The sequence below is a fragment of the Schistocerca nitens genome, chromosome 2 (genome assembly GCF_023898315.1).
Source record: "Schistocerca nitens isolate TAMUIC-IGC-003100 chromosome 2, iqSchNite1.1, whole genome shotgun sequence".
In the NCBI taxonomy this organism is placed as follows: Eukaryota; Metazoa; Arthropoda; class Insecta; order Orthoptera; family Acrididae; genus Schistocerca; species Schistocerca nitens.
This window is the reverse complement of record NC_064615.1, coordinates 227,628,060-227,634,943: the sequence shown is the minus strand read 5'-3', so window position 1 is coordinate 227,634,943 and position 6,884 is coordinate 227,628,060. Positions and strand designations below refer to the sequence as shown.

Sequence of the window (6,884 nt, the reverse complement as noted above, 5' to 3'; positions counted from 1 at the left end):
TACAAATGCTTTCGATACAGTTTTAGCAGTAGCTTTGCGTAACGGAGTGAAGGTAACAAATTTTGAAGTGAGTTCAACAGCGACAAAGATGTAGCAAAAACCTCTATTAGTTCTGGGAATCGGACGAAAAATGTCTACAGCGGCCGTGTGTCTCAATTTAACAGGTACAATGGGATGTAATGGAGGAATATGTGAAGTCGTATCTGATTTAGCTTTCTGGCAGATTTTACATGACGCTAAAACTCGTCGTATACGTTTCTCCATGTTGGTAAAATAACAGTTCTGTCTCAGTATAAGAAAACATTTTCTGGCTCCGTAATGTGCATAACTTAAATGAGTATACCAGATTAATTTGTTAACAAGTTCGTCAGGAATGCATAATAACCAATTGTTGCTGTCAGGATGAGAGCGGCGAAACAGAATGTCATTGCGTACAGTGTAATGGTTTCTAATGGTAACATTATTCCTATCTTGCCAAAGGTGTTTAATTTCTTTCCATACGTTGTCTGTATTCTGCTCTTGTGCTATATCTTGTAATGACGACGAAATGAAATTTTCAAATGCAACTTGTTGAATGTACATGACGCTGAAATTTGCTTTGCAGAAGTTGGTTGCGATTTCTTGCTGATTGTTGCTGAGAGAACGGGATAGTGCGTCTGCTACAATATTTTGTGTACCAGGAATGTGAACAATTGTAAAATTAAATTCCTGCAAATAAAGTTTCCATCTACTTAATCTGTCATGTGTAAATTTAGCCGAAAGTAAAAATTGTATCGCTCTATGATCTGTGTAAACGGTGGTGTGTCTTCCATAAAGAAAATGCCGAAATCTGGTAAAAGCCCATACAACACATAATGTTTCAAGTTCTGTAACAGAATAATTTCGTTCAGCAGGTGACAGAATGCGACTTGCAAAAGCGATGTTTTTAATCACTGTACAACCATCTTCTTCAATTTCCTGAAAAATATGTACGCCTAAAGCGGTGTTAGAACTGTCGGTGGCAATGGAAAAATTTCTGGTAAGATCTGGGTGCGATAAAAGTGGTGCATTCAACAAGGCTCGTTTCAGGTTCACAAATTCAGAATGTGCTTGCCTATCCCAGGACCAAATAGTGTTTTTACCTGTCAATTGACATAATCTAGGGGTGTCTAAAGCAGAATAATGAATAAATTTACGAAAAAAATTAAACGCAAAAAGCTACGTAGTTGCTTCTTCGTCGTAGGAACAGTAATGTCACGTAAAGCTTGAAGTTTTTCCGGGTCAGGCGTAATGCCCTCTGCTGAAATTACATGTCCAAGAAATTTTATAGAAGTTTTATCAAAGTGCGATTTACTGAGATTAACTGTGAGTCCTTGTGCACGAAAGGTTTGCGACAGTTGTTCAAGAATCAAATTGTGTTCAGACCAGCTAGCTTCTGCAATAAGAATGTCGTCTACGTACGTTGTGATTCTGTCTTTAAGTTCTGTCGGAAGTATTGTATTCAAACCGCGAATAAAAGCTGCTGACGAAATAGTTAAACCGAACGGTAATTTACAAAATTGATAACAGTCACCAAAACAGAGAAATGCTGTGTACTTTCTGCAGTTCGGATGGAGCTGAATTTGCCAAAATCCCGATTTCAAATCTAATGTGGAATAAATAGCAGTACCATGAAATTTCTGTAGAAGTTCTTCTAGTGTCTGTGGGCAATGTGTTGGAAATGTTCTTTAAATTGAAATGAATGTTTTTCTTAAAAAAAAAGTTACTTTATATTAAAAAAATTATTATTGGGGCATTTTTTTCTGAACAAAAATTAATTACAATTAACATACATTACTAAATATGCGCAAGGCTACTTCTTTACCTTCTACACCAATAATCATCCTCCAGAGTCCTGACCAGAGTCACGAGCAGAGCACACACCCGACGCATGCCGACTCCCGCAGACTACTACCGTCCACTCGCTACTAAAGCCGACCGACTACTACTGTATCCGACTGACTACTACAGTCGACTCGCGCAGACTAGCGCAGACTCGCGACAATAACAACTAACAATAAGCTACTCTCTGGTCAGAAATTCTGTCATGACTCGCCCATCGCCGGCGAAGCATACACCTTACAAATGACGTGGTGCAAAACCTACAGGTATGTACTAGGGATTGCTGTTATCTCTGAAACAACCGGTTTTTGGTCATATTGACTTTTTCACGGACAGTTTAACCGGTCTATTAAAACTGCTCAAAATAACCGGTTTCTGAAATAACGGAGTTTAGGTATTTTATTCCTATTATCTCCTGTAATAAACGTAGAAATCGAATAAAGATTGCAAAATTTTGACTCCTTCAGTTTCAAGACACACAAAAACAAATTATTAATTTAAATATGCAAACAAAAGCCAACCAGCTTCGCTGCTCTTCTCAAAAAGCACTGCTACAAAAAGGTCACCAGTATTCTCTTACTGACTCTAATTGATGTGTCGACAGAAGTGCCGACACAGTGTGGTTTTGAGGAGACCGAAATGCACGCTATAAGCTCACGCAGGTAGCCGTGAGGTCTGAAACAGGATACGTAATGAATGCTATAAAGAAAAGTACGTAGCTTCTGGAATACTTAACTTTAATCCATCAATTGTATACATCGTTCTTGATGAGACATGCTTCATACGATAACTATCAATTGCTATGGCGCCTTGCTAGGTCGTAGCCATTGACTTAGCTGAAGGCTATTCTAACTACTCGTATCTGCTCTGCAAATGAGCGAGGCTTCGTCAGTGTGCATCGCTAGCTAAGTCGTCCGTACAACTGGGGCGAGTGCTCGTAAGTCTCTCGAGACCTGCCGTGTGGTGGCGCTCGGTCTGCGATCACTGACAGTGGCGACACGCGGGTCCGACATGTACTAATGGACCGCGGCCGATTTAAAGCTACCACCTAGCAAGTGTGGTGTCTGGCGGTGACACCACACTAATTTTTTGAAACTCTGCTTAAAAATCATGTTGTAATCAGATATCGTACCGCTATTTGAACATCACGAATAGGCAGTGCTAAAGGGTGAAAACTGAAGTTTCTTGTTGACTGTTTTCAAGTGCTACAAGCAGATAAAAGCCCGTTATGTAGACACACAGAGCAGATTAACTGTTTTCTATTTTTACTGTTAACTGTAAGTGCACTGTTCAGTTTTACGTTTTATTCTTTATAGTATGTCACAAGTTACTTGTGACTGCTCGTCTGATTGATATTTTAAAGCAAATGGAGCATTGTACTTCAGTGATATCGCAGCTCGTAAAATACTTCCAGACCAGGGGTCGTGCCATGCTGTAATACAACTAATGTCCGGTGATAGCGGTGAGAAACTGCAGTATAGGCCAGAAGGGGAAAGTCTTGCACACCGCATGTATACGCGTATCGTCTAATAGGGCACGCCACGTGGCAACAGGTATGTTATTGCCTGAGCAGTGCTGTGCCAGTTCTCATGTCATGTGTGTGTTATTCGTTTCTGTCGGTATTGCGTCCACACTACTCGTGTGGTTCGTGTACTTGTCAGTCTTTCGAGCCTTACGTGTAATGTGGACGGAGATAGGTTCCGAGGGCTAGCCGCGAAACAGGCTCGCGAGCCGCCGGAGCATTTGGCTTGTCTGCCCCGGCTGTTGTCGGTACATCAAAGGGATGCCCGGTGAGCTGCGCGAGTGGTGTGGACGGCACAACCATTGACCAGTTGGCGCGCTGCACTCGTACAGTTTGGTCTTGGTATTAGTCTTTTTCTGTGTTGTGGCATTGGTTTTTCTTTTAAAATGGAGTGGACCGGCAATTTTGCCATTAAATTCGTAAATACTTATGAACAATATTCTGTGCTTTGGGATGCACCGAACTCCCAGTATAAAATAAAATTAAAAAAAAAGTGAAGCGTCGGATTCCATTGCGACAGAACTCCGCGTGGATGTGGCCGAATAAAAAAAAAAAAAAAATGACCAGCTTATTAGCCACTTACACAAATGTCTGGCGCTGGGGCTACGCTCCAAACTGGTTCGCTTTCAAAGCGTCTGAATCTCTACACTGCAAATATCAACCACGGAAGAAAATCAACACAGATTTGAGTAAAAAATATTTATTTTTGGAAATGTGTAAAAAATTATTAACTAACTTAATGGGGTTAGGCCCCTTTTGCGTTCTGTCTCCATAGCTACTTAACTTTTTGTCTTTCTCTGCTTACATTTCGGCGCCTGCTCATTCGGTATTTTCAAATTTTTTGGTATTATTCCCTTATATACTATTAATCATACCATATCTTATCTTAATATACTTCTTTCATTTTTATTTTAGCTTACTACCATTTCTATTAGGAATGTGCCAAGTAATAGCTTATAGTTTTCAAATTCAAAAATTAAAAGAAAAGTTTCAAAATGAGCTCTGAACCTCACAGAAGGGAAAGGGAGGAAATGGACTAACAGGATTGGAATACATACTGGGGCAACGCTGGGTACTCAGCTAGTAATAAATAGATAATAACGAATAACATTTCTTTTTCTAACACAATATATTTAAGCACATGTACATTTATATGGATTTTATTTGTATATTATCTTATTTGAGGATATAAAAATAATAAAATAGGTTTTAATCAAGGTAAAATTTCACATATGTATATCTGTAGTTGAAATGTGTGCAGTCAGGCAGCCACTAGTACGTACGTATCTAGTAGCTGAAAATTTTTTTTAAATAAGTTATCATATTGCCAATGAATCTTCCCTCTTCGGCAACGAAATAAGCAGCAAATTCATCTCTACTGTCTTGGGCAGTCTGCGTTGAAAGTGATGGAATGTTCGCTAATCGTGTAAACGTAGTAGCAGGAGTGATCTCATTTCTCGAAGTTCCTGGCTTTAAACGCCGTTCTCCTCATGATCCACTGTTCCTATAGGGGTATAAATTTGTCTGGAAGCAGAACTTTTTCGTAAGATCTTATGGAGGTATATACAAGTCATAATAACACTTTGGGCTTTCTCAAGCTGTAGTAATATAGGCTTTCTTAGCAGCCGGAATATGGAAGAAAGTATTCCAAACGCATTTTCCACAATACGCCGTGCTCTTGAAATTCTGTAGTAAAAATTCTTGTCATTGACCTCCGAGGTTGTTCTCCACTATACGGCTTCATAATGTGATTGTTAAAGGGAAACGCGTCGTCTATGACAATAACATAGGGTACTTTTTTCTGTCTATCTGGGAGGGTACGATCGTCCGCAAAAACGACGGTATCATTACTCATATTCTTAAAAAAAGATGTATCTCGAAAAACATTACCATCTGAAATTCGACCTTGGCAGCCGACATCAGCAAACAAAAAACAATAGCCAGCATTCACTAGACCAAAAAGAGCAATACTGAAAAACGTCTTATAATTGAAAAAAATCGCTTCCAGATTGAACTGGGCTTTGGACTGTTCAATGTTTGCCATCTATTGCACCGAGGCTGTGAGAAAAGGTCCATTTTCTCTCATCTTCTTGAAGCAACTACTCTTGTTGTGTCTGTGGCATCTGCAAAAAAGTAAATAGAAATTAATAACTCCTAATAATATAAGTAATTATTAATATCATTGACAATAATGGACATTCTAATAATTATGAACATTAATAATAATTAAAATCAATAATATTGCCTAATAATAGGTAGGTGATCATTATAACGAATATTCAGCATTTCACTTATCAATTTGACATTGTACCCAATTTTTTACGATTATTATACTATATCCCCCTATTCCTACATCCATTCTTTTATTTACTTATTTTAGTTGCTTTGTTATTGTTTATATCAATCTATTGTTGTCGCTTTGTTTGATGAGGAATTTAAGGAGGATTTGGAAGAGCAGAGGGTTGCAGGTATGGATACAAACGAAGGAACAGCGAAAACTGACGAAGAAATTAGTAGTCAAGATGACGATCATCAAACAACGCAAGGCAACAAACTACCACCCACAACAAACAAACGCACTAAGATATTTGTTTCTCCTAGAAAAAAATCAGAGAAAAAGGGCCGAAGATCCTCGTATAGGAGAGGCATATAAAGCACTACAAACTGCTTTATCTAGAACTAGCGACGAGTTTGACGTCTGTGGAGAGTACATAGCGAACGTTCTACGGCCCATGGAGAAAAGAACACGTGCGTTCGTTAAAAAAAGAATTTTCCGACACGATTTTCAGAGCAGAAAGCGGCTGTTTCGAACGTTATAGACCAAGTTCAACCAACAGCGACTACAGTTTCTCGTCGCATTTACCGATTCCTTCTACCCAACATTTTCACGCCTATGAGCAGATGCAAAGCAGCTCCCAACAGACATCTACTTCTACTTCTACTTCTACTTCTACTTCTGACAACACCGAACAAGGCTCTCCTCATTTTCTGGATCTGCTTGATTTATAATGATTAAAAGCAATAATCTTTGCCTTTAATTGTTTCTCATTCCTTAAATCTAAATGTTTTTATTCATTTTGCTTATTACCTGATGAATAAAAGTGCATTAATAACAAAATTTGTATAATTTATTAACTTACTTTTACAAACTCCTTGAAACTGCCAGTAAGAGCTGCACATAGTTCAGGAGGAATGTTTGATATCACTTGCTTGGAGACTTTAAATAAAAAAACTGATGCTGTTGTAGGAATCGCCAGTTGCTGGGTATCTGAGCGTTAAGTGCCAACCGCTCAGTAACTGGTACAGCTTTCCGAAATTTGCTGTCAGCCTTTGATGTTTTCGGTCCCACCAAAATTATCAGATATTCAAAATCTGATGCGGACATACGTCAAAATGTTTCCAACATCCAACTCATCCATCAAATCACTCCCACTATATCTTTTTCTGCTTCTGAAAACTGTGGTCATCCGCCACCTGCGTTTTCTTGGGTCTCTTTGTAGCG

The 6,884-nt window shown here is 38.9% G+C and overlaps 1 pseudogene; it reads left to right on the top strand.

Moving 5' to 3' along the window:
* Positions 1-3,768: 3,768 nt before the first annotated feature.
* LOC126234938 (uncharacterized) lies at positions 3,769-6,391 on the top strand (annotated as a pseudogene).
* The last annotated feature ends 493 nt before the right edge of the window (positions 6,392-6,884 follow it).